Below are 22,796 nucleotides of genomic sequence, written 5' to 3'. Positions count from 1 at the left end.
TGTTCATCCAGTCTCTATAATTAATCATTGCATGAACTGACAATTTCCACACCACCTAAATATGTTATCACTCTCTGCCCTCAAGGAGCTTACAATAGATGGCCGATTTTTGATCCATCTATGGGCAGGCTAGTTGTACAGAACAGAAGTCAACCCCTTAATAGAATACAATAACTCCTTGTGAGGGATTCATCATCAACACCGAGTGTGCTGATAACAAAAGAAAAAAATAGATTCCATTATGTTCAACCTGTTGGTTGAATAAAAAAAGCATCATTATTTTGTCTGCCTTCATTGCCAAACTCGCATACATACACATACTAGGGTCAATTTACCTACCAGCATGTCTATTAAGCATGGAAAGAAACCAGAGTCCCCAAAGTAAACCTACGCAAGCACAGGGGGAACATCCAAACTCCATGCAGATCGTGTCCCCATTACGATTAAAACAAAAATAAATAAATGCCAACTTTTGTTAACAGAGCCCCCACGCTGTTTCTCACATAGTATCGGCCAAGTGCACCCTTCATAATTAGGCCCCATTTACACCTGAACGTTTGCAATTGTGGGAACCATCACCCCAATTCTGCCCGCGATCCCAAAACACTCTTCAAAACTGACATCGCACCATGCTTGTTCAGGTGCTATTCATTTTCAATGACATCTGAACATGGATGCAGTTCTGGTGCAAAAAAAATAAATATATCACACTGGAAGTGTGGCAAACCGCATTGCGCGAAGCTTGTCATTCAAAAAGGACCTTTTTTTTTGGGGGGGGGGGGGGGCAAGTTTCTCAATATGCTATTTTGCGTGATTTATCAAGCAATCACGGCAGAACAGCACCCGCGTTTAGGTGCCATTGAAAATGAATGGCACCTGAACCAGCATGGTGCGATTTGGGATCACAGGAATGATCACAAATGCCCAGGTGTTAATGGGGCCTTAGGGTTACAATGCACATTACAATCTGACCACACAATCCAATAAACTTTAGGTCTTCCAAAACTATGTAATATGAAAACTACCAATCAGTTTGCATTCAATCAGGCAGGTCCTTGTGTTTTTGGTAGACCTAAAGCTGGTCATATAATATACAAATTATGTTATTCAATTTCCTTTATAATTTACCTTTAACTATGTAGTGCAAGGGCCTGCCTGACTGCATACAAATTTTAAGTGTTCAGATTTACCAAAATCATATAATACCATATAATATGAGGTCAAACCTAAAGGAAATTGAATAAAAACATTGTACAGTCAGACTGTAATGTGCAATGACAAAAACAAAACCAAACTTTTGCACAACAATCAAGTGACATAATTCTGGTGGCCATACGCTCTGCAGTAATTAATTTCTAGTCCGATAGGAGTAAATGATGTATAGTTGACAACCCATTCAAAAGGATCGTTGCACATCACTTGCATCGTGTTCACGTTATCCTGCTGCGGTTGTCAATTAAATGTTAACAAGAACCCAAAAGCAGGTTGCAGAACGCAGTGCATTTGCCTGAATCGGATCGCATAGGTATGAACACCCATGCTACCAGTGCAGCAAAAAAAAAAGGAAACATGCCCGACTCTTTTTCATGTGGGTACAGTGCAATTTCAGCCATACGAGATCACGGGCTCAAATCGCACTGCACAGAATCACATGACTTGCACATGAATGCAGTGTGCAATTCACTCAAGTTATAATTGTAAGTTATCACATCTAATTTCCACCATGTAGTTTCATAATGTGGTCATTTAAAATATGATAACGGGGTATGTTCCTGGACAGTATCTCATACAAAAATCGATTTTTATGTCCTGGTCAATCAACTCAGTCAGTTTGATCAAATCTGATCTATACCAGGGCTGAAAGAAACCCAAAAGGATGTTACTAATCGGACCTGGCAGCAGATACAATGCTTTATTGGAAGAATTATATAATTATCACACAAGAAAATCAGAGCTTAAGAAAAAAAAAAAAAACACACACACACACACACACACACACACACACACACACACACACACACACACACACCACCACTCTAAAATGAAAAAGACAAACGTTGTCAAGTCACCACAGCAGCTGCTTGCGCACACACACACACACACACACACACACACACACACAACTCGCACTGCTTGACTAAGAAGAATTTATAAAAATGAATAAACCAAGTGTGGGCAGCCTGGGCACTGGGATGTAACGCAGGTGATAGGCCACCTATCAAATACAGCAAAACCTTGGTTTGAGAGCGTTTTGCAAGACAGCAAAGTTTGATAAATTCTGACTTGATATACAAGCGATGACTAGATATAAAAGTAGCGTCAAGTCACAACCGAGTATAAAAGAGAAGAGAGGCACCTCTAAGTGTAACAATATGGTTACATTTAGAACCCTTTCACACGGAGGCGTTTTTCAGGTGCTAAAAGGCTAAAAATACCGCCTGTAAAGCATGTGAAAAATGCCTCCCCTGCAGCCCCCCCAGTGTGAAAGCCTGAGTGCTTTTACACTGGAGCGGAGCACTTGCAAGATGTTGCAAAAAGTCCTGCGAGCAGGAACTTTGGTGCGGTGTATGCACCGCTCCTCCACCGCCCCTGCCCATTGAAACGAATGGGCTGAAGCATTTAACCCTTTATCAGTCGCTAGCAGGGGGTTAAAGCACCCCGCTATCAGCTGAAAAGTGGCGCTACAACTTTACCACTAATGCAGAGCGGTGCCAGTGTGAAAAGGGGTCTTAATGAAGGTGCATGTAGCAACTCACATGGTTGATAACTAAAACAGGCACATCCAAGTATGCAGACATCCAGGGTAAGGCTAGATTCACATCTATGCGTGCCTGCCACGTTTTTGGACACGCGTTTTTGCCGTGTTTTGCATTTCTTTTTTACAGTGTGGTTGCTTAGCAACCAGCTATATATAGTGAAAAAAAATGAAAAAACGCAAATCCCAGCAAAAACGCGTTTTGCATGCGGGTCCATTGACTTCTATTACATGCAAAACAATCCCCGACCCTTTCCAAAAACGCAGAAGCACAAAAATGCATTGATGTGAACATGTTCCATAGGAACCCATGTTAAAAAATTTCCCTGCATTTCTGCAAAAAGCAATAAAAAAAAGCATTAGTGTGAATCAAGCCTTAAGCTGTCCACAGACCGTCCCTCACACCATGCCCGATGAGCGCTTCAGGCCTCCCTTTCAGATCACTCTACTGCAGGGTAGTCTTCCCGGTCATGATTGCAGACTGACAGCGGTGAGCGCCTGAGGTGAGGAGGATGGTCTATGTGGACAGCTTTACCCTGGATGCCTGCATACTTAGATGTGCCTGTTTTAATCATCAATCATTTAAGTTGCTAAATGTTGTACCTTCCTTAAAGTGGTTGTAAAACCTTACAAACCACTTTGACCTACAGGTAAGCCTAGATTAAGGCTTACCTGTAGGTCCAAGAAATATCTCCCAAACCTATACGGTTTAGGAGATATTTGCCCAAAGACGGGCACCGCTGTCTACGGCAGGCGCACTGAGCGTGGCATCCTCGATAACGAAGATGCCACGCATCTCGGCTCCCGTGGGGACGCGCGGGAGTGACATCATCGCAGCTTCGCCAAATGACAGCAGCAGAGCTGCGAGACCCACCGAGAACATGGATGCGGCGAACTACAGGGGACAGCGGTGACATCGCTGGCTCCTACGTCAGGTAAGTGACACATAATGAGCTACTATGCGATGCATAGTAGTTCATTATGCTTTGCCTTTGCAGGGAATGAAAGAGGAAGTAAACTCATCAGGGTTTACTTCCTCTTTAAACGTAACCATATTGCTACACCTTAGAGGCAGCTCTCTTCTCTTTTATACTCTGTAGCTCCTGCTGGATTCCCTTGTGGAGGCTTCTATTTGTAAACTGATATTTTAAGGTTACAAAACCTATCACGTTGCTATGATCTTTTTATATGGACTATAAACTGAAAGAATTATTAATAAAATTGTTGTGTAACAAATCATTTGCATTTACATTATTTCTTATGGGGAAATTCCCTTTGATATACAAGTGCTTTGGATTACAATCATGTTTCCGGAATGAATTATGCTCGCAATCCAGGCTTTTACTGTATAGGGCAAAAGTAACTAAATATACTCCCGTGCCACACAGTCTCCAGTATAAGATAACCAAGGGCTGGACTCAAAAAGAAAAACGATGGAATGAAATCAGCACACAACTTAATTCATGACAAAAGAAGTCATGACTTTTTGATTGTGTGGGCACCATAAAAGGCATGCACAGCTGCAGAAGATACCAAGTACCAATCATTGGCACTGATCACTACAGGAGAGAAAAGACTAAAGCAAGGATGATGGAGATCAATAACCAACCAGTGTGCACGGATCTACTGACCAGACGTGACCAACCACTTATCACCAGCAGGTAAAAAAATAACAATAATATATATATATATATATATATATATATATATATATATATATATATATATATATATATATATGAAAAATAGTATGTTTAAAATATATTATCATTAATAATAACGTCACTTGGATGTGTAAGCCATACCAGATGAATCAGGTGAAGAATGTATAGAATGGAAGGTGTAGCAGCAGACTGTCTTCTGCCCACACAGATGCCCATGCTGCCCACACAGATGCCCATGCTGCCCACCACAGCCCGATCCATTAGATCTATAAGAGGATCTTCACTTTGTTTTGCACGATGTAAATAATAACGAGGCGCCCAGTTCGGTAACGCATTCTTTATAAACATACGGCACGGTATATACAGTACACAGCAATGCCCCCACACCATGCCACTCTTACCCGTCTGCTCCCCGGGAGGACACAAGGACTGAGGGATGAGCGATGAAGCCGGTCTCCAGGACTCAGCAGACCGGAGCACACACAACTGCCCGGCGTCCAGCTGATCGCACAGCAGCCCAGCCTGTCATTCCGCTCATACCGCGAGAGCAACCGAGACATGCGCAGTACGGCGCCACCACGAGAACGGCTCTGGGGAGTCCTGCGTCATGCCTGATGCAGGCGGAATACGACGAGTGTCTTCTGCGCACGCGTGATAGTTGTTATGTAACGGAAAGCTGTCGTCGTTTTTAATCGAATTATATTTTTGTAAAATGTCATTTCGAGGCACCAGTTATTGTTCACCCTTAATGGCATACAATTGCATGTATGGAATATGTCATGCATTTGCGTTAGGGAGATGACACCTAATATGGTGACCTGAGAGCACATGATCATATGAGGATAGCAACATTGTGCTGACTTTAAAAAGTGCAGGTTGTAGGACTGGGAACGTTGTTTTGCCTTCCATTTCATATTCATGGTATGTGTCCATACCTCCCAACTTTATGAGACATCTAATAGTAAAAGTATGTAGGCATAGAACAGTGTCAAGCCCCCTTAAAGGAGAATTTTACAAAAAACTAAAAGTGATGCGTTAAACCTCACAAGTGCTTTTTTTACTGCGATTATTAATTTATACCGGCTTCTGAAACGTACAAATGCAGTCATTTAGAAATTGGATTTGGTTTAGCTGTGTGAAATACTTTTTGAAAGCTAAAAAGTGGATTTTATATACAACTCTATAGACTGACCAGTCGGTCCATTGGGCCATGGTCCGAGGGCTCGGACGCTGAAGGGGGCCCGCCAGCACCACCTGCTGGAACTCTCAGGGCCAAAACACTTGTGGCTGCAGGCCCACCCAGGCCCCAGCGCTGCCTCGGAGGGTAAGGTGGAGGGCAAGCGCCAGTGTCATCTGATGTTCCGCCTCCTGCATTGGCTCTTTCTCTTTCATTCATTGATGGACACAGCTCCAGTAATCTTGACCGTAGAGTTATTACACCACCTTCAGGAGAGGACTAGGCAGAACATGTAATACATGTGAAAAACAACAGAACTTGACAGTTTCACCCAGGGGGCAATCCCTCTGATAATAACCCCTCAGCCTGCTTCCTTCAGCTCAGTTTTTTCTGCCTAGTGAAGGAGAAGGACCTAGGCTCCCTGTGGGACCATCGGTCCTGGGGATTTTTTTCTGATTTTGCCTTTTTACGCAAGATATTAAGATCCTATGATCTGCTATCAACAGCCGGCTGGGTGACAGGCTAGATAATATAGATCCTTGTAGTCTCCCCAGCCTGGCCATCGAGCGTGTGCAGACCCTAGCTATGCGCTGGGTCGGCCACGACATGCACCTCAGGCTCCAGGGGTGGCCGGTGAGCGCAGTGCTCCGGGGCACACATATGACCAGACTACAGATGTCTTTGTCACAGTGTGCCGTGGCCAGCAGCCACCCCGTACTGCTTGGGTGTGGGTCTGTGATGGGATGTCCCCAGCTCGTCCGGATGGTAAGTACAGCTCTTCCTGGGACAGAGCAGCTGGGCATTCCATGGGAGGTCAATTAGGGGGTCCCTCTCCTCCCTTTCTTCTCTCCCTGTCCCTATTTTACCTCCCACCCCCCCCCCCGTGGGGGATGCTGCATGACTGGGCTGCTGAGCGGTGTGTTTACCTGAGCCAGGGGTCCTCCGGCGGGCTCTGATTCTTGTCTGGGGGCTGCGCTGGCTGTCTGTGCCCCTGAGCTGTCTGTGATCTCTCTGCTGGTGTCTGTGGGCTCTGTATGTGCTGCCACCATAGCGCTGTCTGCCGCCATTATCTGTGTTCATTCACTGTGTAGTTTCCCACAGTTCGGCGGCCATTTTCCCTGTGATTTTACTCTATACAGGATGCCTGGCGGCCATTTTTTGTAGCCTCATCGCGGTTTTTCGCCTCAGTGCTGGTTCCTGTACCTCAGAACAGTGCTTTTTTTGCTCTGGACACCTGGGAGCTGACACAGGCACCTGTAACAGCACGGCGCAGTGCTTGGTCATGGTGGTGAGTCCTGCGGTGGGGGCCCCTCAGTCTGCAGCAGCTAGGAGAGTGGGATTGAGCACCTTTTCCTACGTCCCCAAGGGTGGCAGACAGGGTGGGTCTGCATGGCATCAGAAACTGGTGTTTCTTCTCCAGACCTTCCTGCAATTGCAACCGGCTCGTCTGAAAACAGTGCAGTGCCTTTGGACGCTTTGTCGGCGGTCCTTGAAACATTAGTTGCCAGGGTGGAGGCGGTGTGTGGGCACAAAGGTGGTAAAAAACAGCCCCTGCACCCCCCCCCCCGTCCTCCAGGGAGAGTTCTAACTCAGACTCGGGCCCGCAGTGACTGGCGTCCCCTGCTCTGATGTGTCAGAGGACGCTGACCAGAACCGATCAGACAGTGAAGATAATTCCGCGTCTGGGTCCGTGCAAGACAAAGCGCTAGTCGGAGCACTTATCACAGCTGTGCATGATACCCTGAAAATTCAGGATACAGCAGGATCCTCTGCTGAAATAGCGGTCCCTTTTGGGTCCCGTAAGCCAGCCCGTACACCTAAGATGTTTCCGTATCTGACTTATTTTGATAAGTTCATATACAAGGAATGGGGTAGCCCGCAATGGACCTTTTCAGTCCCAAAAAGAATGGCAATGTGTTACCCCTTTGAGGAGAGCCTTCTTAAGAAATGGTCGGCTCCCCCGGTCATGGACCCCCCAGTATCCAGGTTAAATAAAGTAACCACGATCCCGGTAGAAGGGACTCCTGCATTTAAGGACCCTACCGACAGGAAGGCCATTTACGGTAGTGGGGTCAGCGATACGACCAGTACTGGCCACAGCATTAGTGTTGCAGACACATACTGAGTGGGAAAAACGATTGCACCATGAATTGGAGAAGCAGCAGGCCTCTCCTGTCTGCGTGGAACTAGCAGACCAGTTAGTGCATGGCTTTAAGTACGTTTGTGATGCGGCATCAGTGTCAACAGTGGTGCTCCAGCGCCTGATTTGGCTGAAATGCTGGTCTGTGGACCAGGCATCTAAAAAAGCCTTGACGGATCTACCCTTCCTTGGTGAGTGGCTATTTGGAGCCTCACTGGGTGACATTATTAAGAATGTCACAGGTGGGAAGAGCACCTTGCTCCCACAGTCCAAGAAGAGTAAGGAGCCATGCAGCAGGCAAGGGCCTTCGTTTTCCGCTCAAAGGAGGCTTTTTCGTCCACCTGGGACTTCAGCAAAATGTTCCCAGTCCAACAGGGCGACTACTGAGGGACAGCAGCGTCCCTGGACTCGCAAGCCTAACAAGCCAGCGAGCAAAAGTGCTACCGCATGAAGGTTTGCCCCCGCCCGTCACTTGGGTGGGGTTTGGCTTTGGGAGTTTGCAGCCTGGTGGGCCTCTCAGCTGTCCGACCAATGGGTCTTTGAACGGATTTCATCGGGCTACAAGATAGAGTTCCTCTCTTTGCCACCAAACAGATTTTTCCCCTCCAGCATACCCTTACTCCCGGCTCGCCGGGAGGCCCTGTTTGGGGCAGTAAGGGACCTGTTAAGCCTTGGGGTGATAGCGCCTGTTCCAGAAACTGAAAGGTTTCAGGGGTTCTATTCCAATTTGTTTGTAGTTCCCAAAAAGGAAGGGCTTTGTCCAATCTTGAAAGCCCTCAATTGCTTTGTGAAAGTGCAGAGGTTCAGAATGGAATCAGTTTGCTCTGTAGTCGCTGCAGGCCATCAGGGGGACTCCCTGGCGTCTTTGGATGTCCAGGACATGTACTTGCATATACCCAGCAGGAGAAGCCCACTACCAGTTTGTGGCTCTCCCTTTTGGCTTGGCTTCAGCACCCCGAGTCTTTACCAAGCTATTGTCTCCAATTTTGGTATTGTTGCGACAACATGGGATCGCAATCGTGGGTTACCTAGATGATCTCCTTCTTAGAGTGGCTCCCGCCTCAGAATTAAGGGAGGATGCGGCGATCACCATGCATACCCTGCAGGAATTTGGGTGGGTGTTGAACCTCAAAAAGTTGGTTCTTGTGCCGAATCAACACCAGGAGTACCTAGGCTTACTGCTGGACTCCGTGGAAGCGAGAATGTTTCTCCCTTCAGACAAACTGCAGACTCTCAGAGCCACAGTGAAGCTGTTGATGAACTGCAGGTGGTCGTTGCTGCGCTTCTGCATGCGAGTCCTGGGCCTCATGGTGGCCTCCTTCGAGGCAGTACCATATGCACAGTTTCACACCAGAGTCTTGCAGGAGATATTGGCAAAATGGGACAAATCTCCGTTATCACTGGATCAACAGATTCAGGTGAGCCAGTTAGTCAGGGACTCTCTTCTCTGGTGGCTGAGATCTCCAGCCCTTCGGTCTGGGAAGTCGTTCCTACCTCTTTATTGGACAGTGATCACAACAGACGCCAGCCTGACCGGCTGGGGTGGAGTACTGAGAGTACAGTCCTCCCAGGGCCTCTGGTTGAGGGAGGAATCCCAGTTGCCGATTAATATGCTTGAACTTCGAGTGATCAAGCTATGCCTTTCCACATGATCGATGAGTCTACGAGGACGTCCGATCAGGATCCCGTCAAACAACGCCACGGCAGTGGCATATGTCAACCATCAAGGAGGAACAAGAAGCTTGGCTGCAACACGGGAGGTCGCTCACATTCTTCGGTGGGCAGAGCAGCACGTACCGGCCTTGTCAGCCATATACATCCCGGGAGTAGAAAACTGTCAGGCGGACTATCTAAGTCGCCAGATGCTGGACCCAGGAGAGTGGTCATTGCATCCGGAGGTGTTCAGACTTCTTTGCATGCGGTGGGGCACATATCTCGTTATACAAAAGGATAAGGTGGTGTTGCGTCCGCAACCTTCCTTTCTACCGAAGGTGATTTCGGCTTTTCACCTCAATGAAGACATTGTGTTACCATCTCTGTGTCCAAAACCGATACATCCTAAGGAGGTGGCCCTCCATTCCCTGGATGTGGTCCAGGCTCTAAGGGTATATCTGTCTGCCTCGTCTCCCTTCTGAAGTCAGACTCTCTGTTCGTTTCGGTAGCTGGTCCGAAAAAAGGATTGGTGGTCTTGTCGTCCATCATTTCCAGGTGGATTAGACAGATCGTGGTCCAGGCTTACGCCTTGAAAGGACAGGTGCCCCCCTTTCCTGTCACGGCCCACTTACCAGGGCAATCCGGACCTCTTGGACCTTCCGACATCAAGCGTCAGTCGCTCAAGTGTGTAAGGGGCGACTTGGTCATCTGTTCACACTTTTACAAAATTCTACAAAGTGGATGTAAGCGCATCTTCTGATGCCTGCTTTGGCCGCAAAGTTTTGCAGGCGGCCGTGTAATGTTGCAATTTTTCACTCTTCTGTTACGAGAAAGTTGCCCTTTTTGAATGTTAATGCACTCTGATGCATATATTGACCGCATGTTCTGATGCGGTTGGTTCAGATGGTGACTCCCCCGTTAGGGAGCACCTCTGGTTGTGGGTGAAGATATGTTGCTGTTCCCACCCCTCATAATGCCACTGCTTGAGGACGTCCCTACGGTCAAGATTACTGGAGCTGTGTCCGTCAATGAACAAAAGAGAAAATAGGATTTTTGTACTCACCGTAAAATCCTTTTCTCTGAAGTTCATTGATGGACACAGCACCCTCCCCTCCTATTGGTTTACGTTATACTGCTTGTTGACATACTGAGCTCCAGGAAGCAGGCTGAGGGGTTATTACCAGAGGGACCGCCCCCTGGGTGGAACTGTAAAGTTCTGTTGTTTTTCACATGTATTACATGTTCTGCCTAGTCCTCTCCTGAAGGTGGCGCAATAACCCTACGGTCAACGAACTTCAGAGAAAAGGTTTTACGGTGAGTACAAAAATCCTATTTTTAATAGATGTCCCACTGGTTCAGTGCCAGGACGTGTGAGATCTATCTAATGTGCTGGTGAAGGAAGCGGGACATCCAATGACAGTGGTTGCCAGGTGTCACAACAGGAGATACCCGTTCTGTGTGATCCAGCGGCTCTTTTCTCGAAACCCCCATGCACTGATCATGGCTGCATTGAGGGGACACTGGTCAAGGCTGCATTGAGGGGACACTGGTCAAGGCTGCATTGAGGGGACACTGGTCAAGGCTGCATTGAGGGGACACTGGTCAAGGCTACATTGAGGGGACACTTGTCCAGGCTGCATTGAGGGGAAACATGTGAAGGCTGCATTGAGGGGATACTGGTCAAGGCTGTATTGAGGGGACACTGGTAAGGCTGTATTGAGGGGACACTGGTCATAGCTGCATTGAGGGGAGACTGGTCATAGCTGCAATGAGGCAAGACTGGTCAAGGCTGCGTTGAGGGGACACTGGTCAAGGCTGCATTGAGGGGACACTAGTCAAGGCTGTATTGAGGGGACACTGGTATGGCTGTATTGAGGGGACACTAGTCATAGCTGCATTGAGGGGACACTGGTCAAGGCTATATTGAGGGGACACTGGTCAGGCTGTATTGAGGGGACACTAGTGATAGCGGTATTGAGGGGACACTGGTGATGGCTGCATTGAGGGGACACTGTTCATGGCTGCATTGAGGGGACACTGATCAGGCTGCATTGAGGGGACACTGGTCAGGCTGTATTGAGGGGCACTGGTGAGGTTGCATTGAGGGGCACTGGTGAGGCTGCATGATGGGCACTGGTAAGGCTGCATTGAGGGGCACTGATCAGGCTGCATTGTTGGGCAAATGAATAAATAGTCCGCTTACTGTCCCCCGCCCCCACAGAACACAGGGGGCCCCGGAAACATTTGTTTTCTTAATAGCTGCACAGTGGGGGATGGGCTTATTGGTGAACAGAATTTGGGAGGCCCTGCCTGCTCTACCTCCAGACCCCCCCTCCTGGGACGACAGCTCCAGGCCCCGTACAAGAGGGCTGGTGGACCCCCCTTATCAGCTGCCCTGCCCCTGATTTTGAGGGACTGTCCCTTATTTGGAACAAAGTCCAGGTACTGGGGGGGGGGGGGGGGGGTTAGACTGAACTCTTGGGTGATACCAAGCATATTTGGAGTGACACATCTAAGGGCATTGCTGTAAATTAGGGTACACTAGTGTTGCCATCTGAAGAGTGATCCACATTGGATTACTTTTCAGAGGGTGTTTGACAGGTGGCAAGGAAGCAATATATTCAGTCCTCTCCACCTTATTCAATCCCTAAAAACCTGTACCATCTTGCTGCACCTGTGTTTGTTTTACATGGTCGTGAGGCTGGAGTGGGATGCATTTGGCCACTGAACATAATGTGGGGAATATTTTTGTATACCCTCATTTGCTGCCTTTGTGATTACCCCCTCCTAACCACTGCATTTTGTACATTGCATATCCCAGACCCCTGCATTCCATGCATTGCTCACGCCTGACCTCTGCACTCTGTGTATTAAACACTTCTGACCTCGCATTATGTACGTACCCAGGACTCCTGCAAACTGTAAAGTACATACTCCTGAAAGTACAAAGTTTAAGTTACATAGTCTTGACCCTTGCACTCTGTAAATTACATATTCTTGACACCTGCATTACATAAATTTTATACATATACCTGATACCTGCCCTCCCACTGTTAGTGCAGTTTTGCCACATCCTTATTTCTCCAAGCACACAGTCCACGCTGCCTCTTTTTTCTCTGCTTGCTGCCTGCAGGCTAGGGGGAGCAGTGGTCACACTCAGTTCCCAGGCCCTGTCAGGCAGGATGTACAAGGCCCCCATGATTTCTATATAGCAAAAAATAGGGGAAGGGGAGTGCAAAATTGCCCACTAATACTACGTCAATTAATTTGACCAAAAATTGAACATTCGCCCTTTAGTGCGTTATTGGCGTAATCATTAGCATATAGGAAAAAGGGTGGTACAGACCGGCAGACCCGGAATGTGAAGAGGTTACTATAGGCAACAATAAATAGTTCAATATTAAATTAATCAATTTAAACAATATATTTTTATTATTATGTTCAAAAATTTACCGTAAATAATTACTTAAAACCAAGTGCAATTCATAAAGGTTGCCACACAAATAAACAATAAATTCACCACAGACGAATAAAACTCATAGGACACACATAAAAAAAAACATTTACACAAATACACAATGCAGGTCCGGACCAGTTGCTATAAACTATTTTAACCGCTATTATTAAATGCCAAGGTAATTAATAATCTAGACGAACAATGGTTCAATAGTCCTAATTGTTCACTAAACGGTTAACCAATAGTTTAGAGCAAACTGAGGAGAGGGAATGAAATTTATGGACAGGATTGAAACTCAATTGTTTTGCATTGTTTCCAACATTCTGAAAAAAATTAATAGGGACACTTTTTTAGTATGTAGGCAAAGTCTTATATCAATTAGAGGAGGGGCATTCGTGTGTGCGTGGCAAATGGGCGTGGCTTAACTGAATATTGGACGTGGCTTAACAGGGGTGTGGTTAGAGTCTGAGATGAAAGAGGGATGGACGGGGAAGGAATAGGGAGAGAGAAAGAAAGAGGGAGAGAGAGAAAAAGAGAAAGAGCCAGACAGAAAAAGGGAGAAAGTGGGAGAGAGAAAAAGAGAGAAAGGGAGAAAGGAAGAGGGTCAGAGAGTGTGCAGAGATTATACAAGAGACAATCAGAGAGTGTGTGGAGATGATACAAGACACGGTCAGAGAGTGTGCACAGAGATGGCACAGGGGAGGGTGAGAGGTTGTAGACATGGTATGTGAGAGGGTGCAGACATGGTATGTGAGAGGGTGCAGACATGGTACGTGAGAGGGTGCAGACACGGTACATGAGAGGGTAAAGACATGGTACATGAGAGGGTGCAGACATGGTGTCTGAAACCATGAATCAGACTGAGACAGAAGTAAATTTAAATCACACTTGTTTAATAATAAAAAAAAGGTAAACAGAGTAAACTTAGTCAAAACATAGCCACAGTTGAGGACCCAGAACAAATAGTCAGACAAGCCAAAATGTCAGGGAGTCAGACATGAGCATAGTAGAACAGCAAGCAGGATCTGAAGCTTGAAGGAATGTCAGCCAAGCAAGTCTTTAACAGGAACCCAGGAGAGCATCTCCAGAGATATGACCAAGGCGAAAGCAGAGATCATCTGGGCTGGACGGCTTAAGTAGGCATGACTGATGAGCAGGATATCATCAACAGATGAGTCACGGTGGGGAGAAAGGAGCTGGCAATTAGCCGACAGCTGAGTGGCCAGCTTTGAGAAGGAAGGGCTGACAGTACCCCCTCCTCAATGACCCCTCCCCCTCGTAGGACCAGGCTTGAGGGGAAACCGTCTATGTAAATCACGGAGGAGGACAGGTTCATGTATGTCCGAGGATGAGACTCAAGAGCTTTCCTTTGGACCATACCCTTTCCAATGCACCAGGTACTGTATACTCCCACGGAACCTACGGAAGTCAACAATGGACTGTATTTCAAACTCCTCATGGTTCTCAACCTGTACAAGGTGAAGACGTGGCACCGAGGTGGTAAAGTGATTGCAGACCAAAGGTTTTAATAAGGAAACATGAAATACATTCGACATACGCATATTAGAAGGAAGGAATAAAGTGTAAGCCACTGGGTTAATCCTGTGAAGAATACGGAAAGGCCCAATAAACCGAGGTGTGAACTTCAGTAAGGCCGCGTACACACGCGGGGACTGTTCGCCCAACTTTGTCCGCTGAACAGTGTTTCGGCAAACAGTCCGCTCGTGTGTGGGCTTTCAGCGGACAGTTTCAGCGAACAGTCCGCTGAACAAGGTTTTTCGGAAATTCCGAAAAACTGTCCGCTGAAACTTTGTTTCAGCGAACAGTCCCCTTGTGTGTAGGCTTGTTCGTCAAACTAAGTTCCGCGCATGCTCAGAAAGGATTTACACGCCGAAAGTTATAATGCAGTGTATAGGACGTCGTATTTTTCGTCCCGTCGTACGTGCCGTTCACGTCATCGCGGACGGTTTCAGCAAACTGTTCGTTCGTCGTGTGTGGCCATGTCCGTCCATGCTAATTTTGAGCGGACTGTTTGCCGAAACTGTTTGACGGACAAAGTTGGGCGAACAGTCCCCGCGTGTGTACGCGGCCTTAGGGAAAACAAAGTCAGAGGTTGCGAGATGACAGCCAGACCCTGTCCCCAACCTGGTAGGAAGGCGCAGGCCTCTGCGGTCAGCATGGAGTCTGTACTTATCATTAGCATGTCACAAAGCCTCCTGGCCCAAATGGAACAAAGACCACAGAGATGCTCCTCTAACACAGGAATACTCTGTGGAACAAACGGGTCAGGCAACATGGAAGGTTGGAAACCATAATTTGCCATAAATGGGGACAATCGGGAAGCAGAATTCAAGGCACTTTTGTGAGCAAACTCTGCCCACAATAATAGGCAATACGGCGCTCCATGCGGAAAGTTTCCATCCAATCACACTTAAAAAATCTATTCCCTATGGGCAGTACCTGTGTTTATGCAGGAACTGCTCCGATGACTTTGTTTTTAAACAAGAAGCTCATAAGCTTCAATCCAGACTGCTGGCACATGGCTACAGCCGTTCATGTCTGCACAAAGCCTACAACAAAACTGCTGCACAGTCCCACAATGATCTGCTGTTTAAGGAAAAGGTTGGAAGTGACCCTGGTTTGGATCCAACCAGGATCATCCTACACTTCTCGAAGCAGCATCATGCAATTCGGGACATCATCCAGAGGCATTGGCCTATACTTATGGAGGACCCGAAGGTCAGCTGTTTTATCTCAGCCAGTCCCTCAATTACTTTCAAGCGAGCCACCTCATTGCAAGACAAACTGGTCCAGAGTGAATTTAAAAATGAACTCAAAAGACTGAAACATTGCTCAATCCCTGGTTCTTTCCCTTGTGGACATTGCTCATTTTGTGAATACATAAGACGAGAAAAAATCTTCCGCCTCCCCAATGGGGAAACTTTTCAGCCTTCACACTTTGCTAATTGTCAAACATGTGGAGTCATGTACCTCATGTCTTGCGAATGTGGGACATACTACGTCGGGAAGACAAAACAGGAATTCCACGACGTATGTCCAAACACATCTACAGTATGCAGATTGGCAACCACTACTTACCACTTGGGCGACATGTGGTGGTAGTACATAACTATAAGATGCCTTCCGTTTGCTTCACCGTATTCAATATTTAAATTAAATGCCACCTCCTTCCCTGGATTAAATTAATCAGTCTCTTTTGCTCTTTTCCTAAGGGGTTTTGCCTCTTGTAAAATGCAATAGTATACGGTAATCTTTCTAAATAGCCCAGCACACTGTGGATGTGTTTTGGACTCCCTGTTCTGTTCTTCCCTCTTTTGCCCTCTTTTGCCATCAACTCCTCTATAGTGCTATCTAGTTATGCGACCCATGTTCAACTTTTACAGATGTCTCATGTACATGCATATTATATATAAACATATCAAGAATTATTAATACATGAGTTAGGGCATCTGCACCCATTCATGCATTTGCATTATGTACTTATGATTAATTTCTCTCTTTATACTTATATTTATTTTTATTGTAATTTTTACTATTATAATATTATATTAAAGATATTGTCCCTCTTTTTTCCTTTTGTTACTTTTCTCTTCTCCAGGGAATGCCCTTCACCTCTGCGGCTGCCTCTCTCTGAGCGGGGGATTCCATTTGGTATGTCTTCCCGGCAAGGGGGGCAGGGGCCATCCACACGCTCCACACAAAGGATTGTTTTGCTGTTTGTAATAGGTGATTGGACTGCAGCTTCCAGCTTCTCTTCTATGTTTATTCCCTGGGGATGGGACAAGGCAATTTTGGGTACAAGTCAGATATGTGCTAATCCAGCCTTATATATATATGAAGGTGGACTTGAGATACCCAGGCAGCCATTGTTTGTTCCAATTAAGGTTTTGAATAGAGACAACCCCTCTCTTTGTTATAGAACTCGTTTAATTCATCTGGAAGGGATTGGCAGGACACTCTGTACTTGCTTGACACCTCGGTATTACTTAAATCATTCTTCAGATATATTTATATTTTCTAAGCGACAGGCATCTTGATCTTCGAGCATATACCTCATTAGATTGCTATATCATTATATCATCGAGTTTGCTCACCCCTGATGAAGGTTCTGAATTGTCAGCAACTGGAAACGCGTCGGGTGTGGGTGATATAAGACAAGCATTTTTACCAACCATATTTTGTCTTGTTTATGTGATTGTTTATTTGTTGATACACCAGAAGGACATTGTTTAGCTCACATGCCCTCCCTGGTGATGTTATGTACATTGTGTAATTTATAACAATAAAAATTGTATATTACTTTGTCTATTTGTGTCCGTTGTCAATTGTCATTTAAAATCCCACCCATTTAGGGGGAAGCTCTTCTTTGGAAAATACCTTAGGACTATGGTCTCACACCACCCGAGTAATACTCTATATGTAGTACTTGTAGGTTTGTAAAAAAACACTTATACACTCTTGCCTATTATCTTTTATTTTTAGACTGGGTGATTTCTCTTTTGGACTTTGATCCTCAGAGCGTCACTTTCCTTGTAACCCATCCCGGGTTAGGTCACTAGTTACAGTCCCCCCCCCACTGGGTGGCGTGTTACAATTATATATGTCCTAAACATCACAGTAATATTTGTCACTTTATGCACTTTAGTCCCTTTGTGATCTTTATTCTGTCAGCATTGCTGTGTTATTCCTCTTTGGTTTTTCACCATATTCACTCCATTGCATCACTTTTTTGGTTTATGTTTTCCCATATACAGTATATCTCTTGAGGCACTTTCCTTTAAAACGTTTTCTTCACTCATTCATTGCTCTAACTTTTTTGCTCATTCACTCTCTCTTATATTTTCACCATCCTCACTATCACTCTCATCACCTTTGTCTTATCCACGCTTCTGACTCATTCATATTTATAGTCCTGCTGAGTCCTTCACTTCACTCTATTTTCACTTTCAATCTTTCACTTCCCTTGATTTTTGTTACCCTTTTTTAACTTCACCACCGCTTCTTGTTTTTGCGTCACTTCTTTCCTTTTATAAGCTTTATCCTTCTTATTGTCATCCCATTTGGTATTTTCTTCCTCAGTTCGGGTGTTGTACCCACTCTTTGAGTCGCACTTTTCACTCATTCACCCTTTCATTTATCCCCCACTTCACTTCAATATTCACTGCTCTATCATTTATACTTTAGGGCTCACTAAATCCTTTACACACCAAGCGGTTGGTGGGTGTTCTCTGACCCTCCCTTAGGTATATATACATGTGGGAGTACGCATAATTCCCGCACATGTTATGTCTATGCATCATATATGGGTGGTGGTTTTTGACTGCTCGCTTTACTTTTGAGCATGTTAAATTTAAATTTAGATACATTTTACCTTGTGGATCTCTGCCGCAGGTGCAGCCTGTCCACACCCCGACCATTGGCATTCTTCGCCCCCCCTTGGGGGTACCTTACAAGTGTGACCTCTGGTGAGCCATACCTTTGGATTGCTGCCCCTCTTCGATCGTGGATTGCTGCCCCTCTTCGATCGTGGCGTTTGTGGAGTGTCTCAGGACCCCTTATGGGGAGAAAAAAGTCTCTAAAAGTCTCTCTAGTATCAACTATAGCAGTATCAACTATAGCATATGTTCACACTTCATGACACTATTAATTGTATATACTCTGTGTAAATAATAGTTGATACATATATTTATAAATGTGAACACACCACCAATACAACCTAAGTGAACAAACTAACAACCAAACAGTGCAGATAAGCAAGTAAACCAGTATAATGTAACAAAAGGGAGAACCAGAATCGTAGTCAAGCCAGGCCGGGGTCATAAATAGGAGGTAAGCAGAATAGGGGGACAAGGAGAGAGGGAACAGGTACAAGAGGCAGGATACAGGAAACAGGGATCAGGTATCAGGTAACAGGTAACAGGTAACAGGTAACAGGTAACAGGTAACAGGTAACAGGTAACAGGTAACAGGTATCAGGGATCAAACAGGCTGCAGGTCAGGGCTCAAGGACAATACCAAGGCGAAGTGTATATGAACTTGCCGGGTATTTATAATGGCTGCTGTCAGTCATGTGACGCCTGACTGCAGAGGGCAATACCTGCTCCATACTGCCAGGATCCCTCCGCTGGTGGACACCAGTACTGCGGACCAAAGATGACATAATTCCAGCAGGAGACACCTGCTGGTGGATCGCAGTACTGCATGCCAAATGATTGATACCAGCGGAGGGAACCTTTCCTGACAGTACCCCCCCTCAAAGGAGCGACCTCCGGACGCTCCAACTAGCAGTTGCTGGGGAAAGTCCACTGCGTCAAGCTGGGCTATGGGCAAAGTCACATTAGGTTGGGTAACAGACACTTCAAGCAGGGCAGCAGACAGAACCACATCGGGCCGGGAAGCTGGCACGTCAGGCTGGGAGGCGGGCAGCGGCACGTCAGGCTGGAAGGCGGGCAGCGGCACGTCAGGCTGGAAGGCGGGCAGCGGCACGTCAGGCTGGAAGGCGGGCAGCGGCACGTCAGGCTGGAAGGCGGGCAGCGGCACGTCAGGTTGGAAGGCGGGCAGCGGCACGTCAGGCTGGAAGGCAGGCACATCAGGCTGGACAGCAGGCACATCAGACTGGAAGGCATCGGACTGCAAGGCCGGGACATCAGACTGGAAGGCGTCGGACTGCAAGGCCGGGACATCAGACTGGAAGGCGTCGGACTGCGAGGCCGGGACATCAGACTGGAAGGCGTTGGACTGCGAGGCCGGGACATCAGACTGGAAGGCGTCGGACTGCGAGGCCGGGACATCAGACTGGAAGGCGTCGGACTGCGAGGCCGGGACATCAGACTGGAAGGCGTCGGACTGCGAGGCCGGGACATCAGACTGGAAGGCGTCGGACTGCGAGGCCGGGACATCAGACTGGAAGGCGTCGGACTGCGAGGCCGGGACATCAGACTGGAAGGCGTCGGACTGCGAGGCCGGGACATCAGACTGGAAGGAATCAGACTGCGAGGCCGGGACATCAGACTGGAAAGAATCAGACTGCGAGGCCGGGACATCAGACTGGAAGGCATCGGACTGCAAGGCCGGAACATCAGACTGGAAGGCATCAGACTGCAAGGCCGGAACATCAGACTGGAAGGCATCAGACTGCAAGGCCGGAACATCAGGCTGGAAGGCATCAGACTGCAAGGCCGGGACATCAGACTGGAAGGCATCAGACTGCAAGGCCGGGACATCAGACTGGAAGGCCGGGGCATCAGACTGGAAAGCATCAGACTGGAAGGCCGGGGCATCAGACTGGAAGGCATCAGACTGGAAGGCCGGGGCATCAGACTGGAAGGCATCAGACTGGAAGGCCGGGGCATCAGACTGGAAGGCATCAGACTGGAAGGCCGGGGCATCAGACTGGAAGGCATCAGACTGGAAGGTCGGGGCATCAGACTGGAAGGCCAGGGCATCAGACTGGAAGGCATCAGACTGGAAGGCCGGAACATCAGACTGGAAGGCATCAGACTGCAAGGCCGGAACATCAGACTGGAAGGCATCAGACTGCAAGGCCGGGACATCAGACTGGAAGGCATCAGACTGCAAGGCCGGGACATCAGACTGGAAGGCATCAGACTGCAAGGCCGGGACATCAGACTGGAAGGCATCAGACTGCAAGGCCGGGACATCAGACTGGAAGGCCGGGGCATCAGACTGGAAGGCATCAGACTGGAAGGCCGGGGCATCAGACTGGAAGGCATCAGACTGGAAGGCATCAGACTGGAAGGCCGGGGCATCAGACTGGAAGGCATCAGACTGGAAGGCCGGGGCATCAGACTGGAAGGCATCAGGCTGGAAGGCCGGGGCATCAGACTGGAAGGCATCAGGCTGGAAGGCCGGGGCATCAGACTGGAAGGCATCAGACTGGAAGGCCGGGGCATCAGACTGGAAGGCATCAGACTGGAAGGCCGGGGCATCAGACTGGAAGGCATCAGACTGGAAGGCCGGGGCATCAGACTGGAAGGCATCAGACTGGAAGGCCGGGGCATCAGACTGGAAGGCCGGGGCATCAGACTGGAAGGCATCAGACTGGAAGGCCGGGGCATCAGACTGGAAGGCATCAGACTGGAAGGCCGGGACATCAAACTGCAAGACATCAGACTGGAAGGCCGGGACATCAGGCTGCAAGACATCAGACTGGAAGGCCGGGACATCAGACTGCAAGACATCAGACTGGAAGGCCGGGACATCAGACTGCAAGACATCAGACTGGAAGGCCGGGACATCGGACTGCAAGACATCAGACTGCAAGACATCAGACTGGAAGGTCGGGACATCAGACTGCAAGACATCAGACTGGAAGGCCGAGACATCAGACTGCAAGACGTCAGACTGGAAGGCCGAGACATCAGACTGCAAGACATCAGACTGGAAGGCCGAGACATCAGACTGCAAGACGCCAGACTGGAAGGCCGAGACATCAGACTGCAAGACGCCAGACTGGAAGGCCGAGACATCAGACTGCAAGACGCCAGACTGGAAGGCCGAGACATCAGACTGCAAGACGCCAGACTGGAAGGCCGGGACATCAGACTGCAAGACGCCAGACTGGAAGGCCGAGACATCAGACTGCAAGACGTCAGACTGGAAGGCCGAGACATCAGACTGCAAGACGTCAGACTGGAAGGCCGGGACATCAGACTGCAAGACGTCAGACTGGAAGGCCGGGACATCAGGCTGCAAGACATCAGACTGGAAGGCCGGGACATCAGACTGCAAGACATCAGACTGGAAGGCCGGGACATCAGACTGCAAGACATCAGACTGGAAGGCCGGGACATCAGACTGCAAGACATCAGACTGGAAGGCCGGGACATCGGACTGCAAGACATCAGACTGCAAGACATCAGACTGGAAGGTCGGGACATCAGACTGCAAGACATCAGACTGGAAGGCCGAGACATCAGACTGCAAGACGTCAGACTGGAAGGCCGAGACATCAGACTGCAAGACATCAGACTGGAAGGCCGAGACATCAGACTGCAAGACGCCAGACTGGAAGGCCGAGACATCAGACTGCAAGACGCCAGACTGGAAGGCCGAGACATCAGACTGCAAGACGCCAGACTGGAAGGCCGGGACATCAGACTGCAAGACGCCAGACTGGAAGGCCGAGACATCAGACTGCAAGACGTCAGACTGGAAGGCCGAGACATCAGACTGCAAGACGTCAGACTGGAAGGCCGGGACATCAGACTGCAAGACGTCAGACTGGAAGGCCGGGACATCAGACTGCAAGACGTCAGGCTGGAAGGCGTCTGGCTGGAAGGCCGGGACGTCAGGCTGGAAGGCGTCTGGCTGGAAGGCCGGGACGTCAGGCTGGAAGGCGTCTGGCTGGAAGGCCGGGACGTCAGGCTGGAAGGCGTCTGGCTGGAAGGCCGGGACGTCAGGCTGGAAGGCGTCTGGCTGGAAGGCCGGGACGTCAGGCTGGAAGGCGTCTGGCTGGAAGGCCGGGACGTCAGGCTGGAAGGCGTCAGGCTGGAAGGCCGGGACGTCAGGCTGGAAGGCGTCTGGCTGGAAGGCCGGGACGTCAGGCTGGAAGGCGTCTGGCTGGAAGGCCGGGACGTCAGGCTGGAAGGCGTCTGGCTGGAAGGCCGGGACGTCAGGCTGGAAGGCGTCTGGCTGGAAGGCCGGGACGTCAGGCTGGAAGGCGTCTGGCTGGAAGGCCGGGACGTCAGGCTGGAAGGCGTCTGGCTGGAAGGCCGGGACGTCAGGCTGGAAGGCGTCTGGCTGGAAGGCCGGGACGTCAGGCTGGAAGGCGTCTGGCTGGAAGGCCGGGACGTCAGGCTGGAAGGCGTCTGGCTGGAAGGCCGGGACGTCAGGCTGGAAGGCGTCTGGCTGGAAGGCCGGGACATCAGGCTGGAAGGCGTCTGGCTGGAAGGCCGGGACTTCAGGCT

The 22,796-nt window shown here is 48.5% G+C and overlaps 1 protein-coding gene across 2 annotated transcripts in view; it reads right to left on the bottom strand.

Annotated features, from left to right (window-relative positions):
* The window catches only part of LYST (lysosomal trafficking regulator), a 568,355-nt gene extending 563,382 nt beyond the window's left edge, over nucleotides 1-4,973 (bottom strand). For both annotated transcript variants that reach the window (XM_077486620.1, XM_077486621.1), the window contains exon 1: nucleotides 4,821-4,973. The gene's annotated coding sequence lies outside the window, so the exon portion shown is untranslated. The remainder of the gene's footprint in view (nucleotides 1-4,820) is intronic.
* Between the last annotated feature and the right edge of the window lie 17,823 nt (nucleotides 4,974-22,796).

Source organism: Lithobates pipiens, unplaced genomic scaffold (assembly GCF_037356315.1).
Source record: "Lithobates pipiens isolate NorthernLeopardFrog02 unplaced genomic scaffold, aLitPip1_a1.2 Scaffold_18, whole genome shotgun sequence".
In the NCBI taxonomy this organism is placed as follows: Eukaryota; Metazoa; Chordata; class Amphibia; order Anura; family Ranidae; genus Lithobates; species Lithobates pipiens.
Note: the sequence above shows the minus strand (reverse complement) of the source record. Positions and strands in the feature narration are given on the sequence as shown.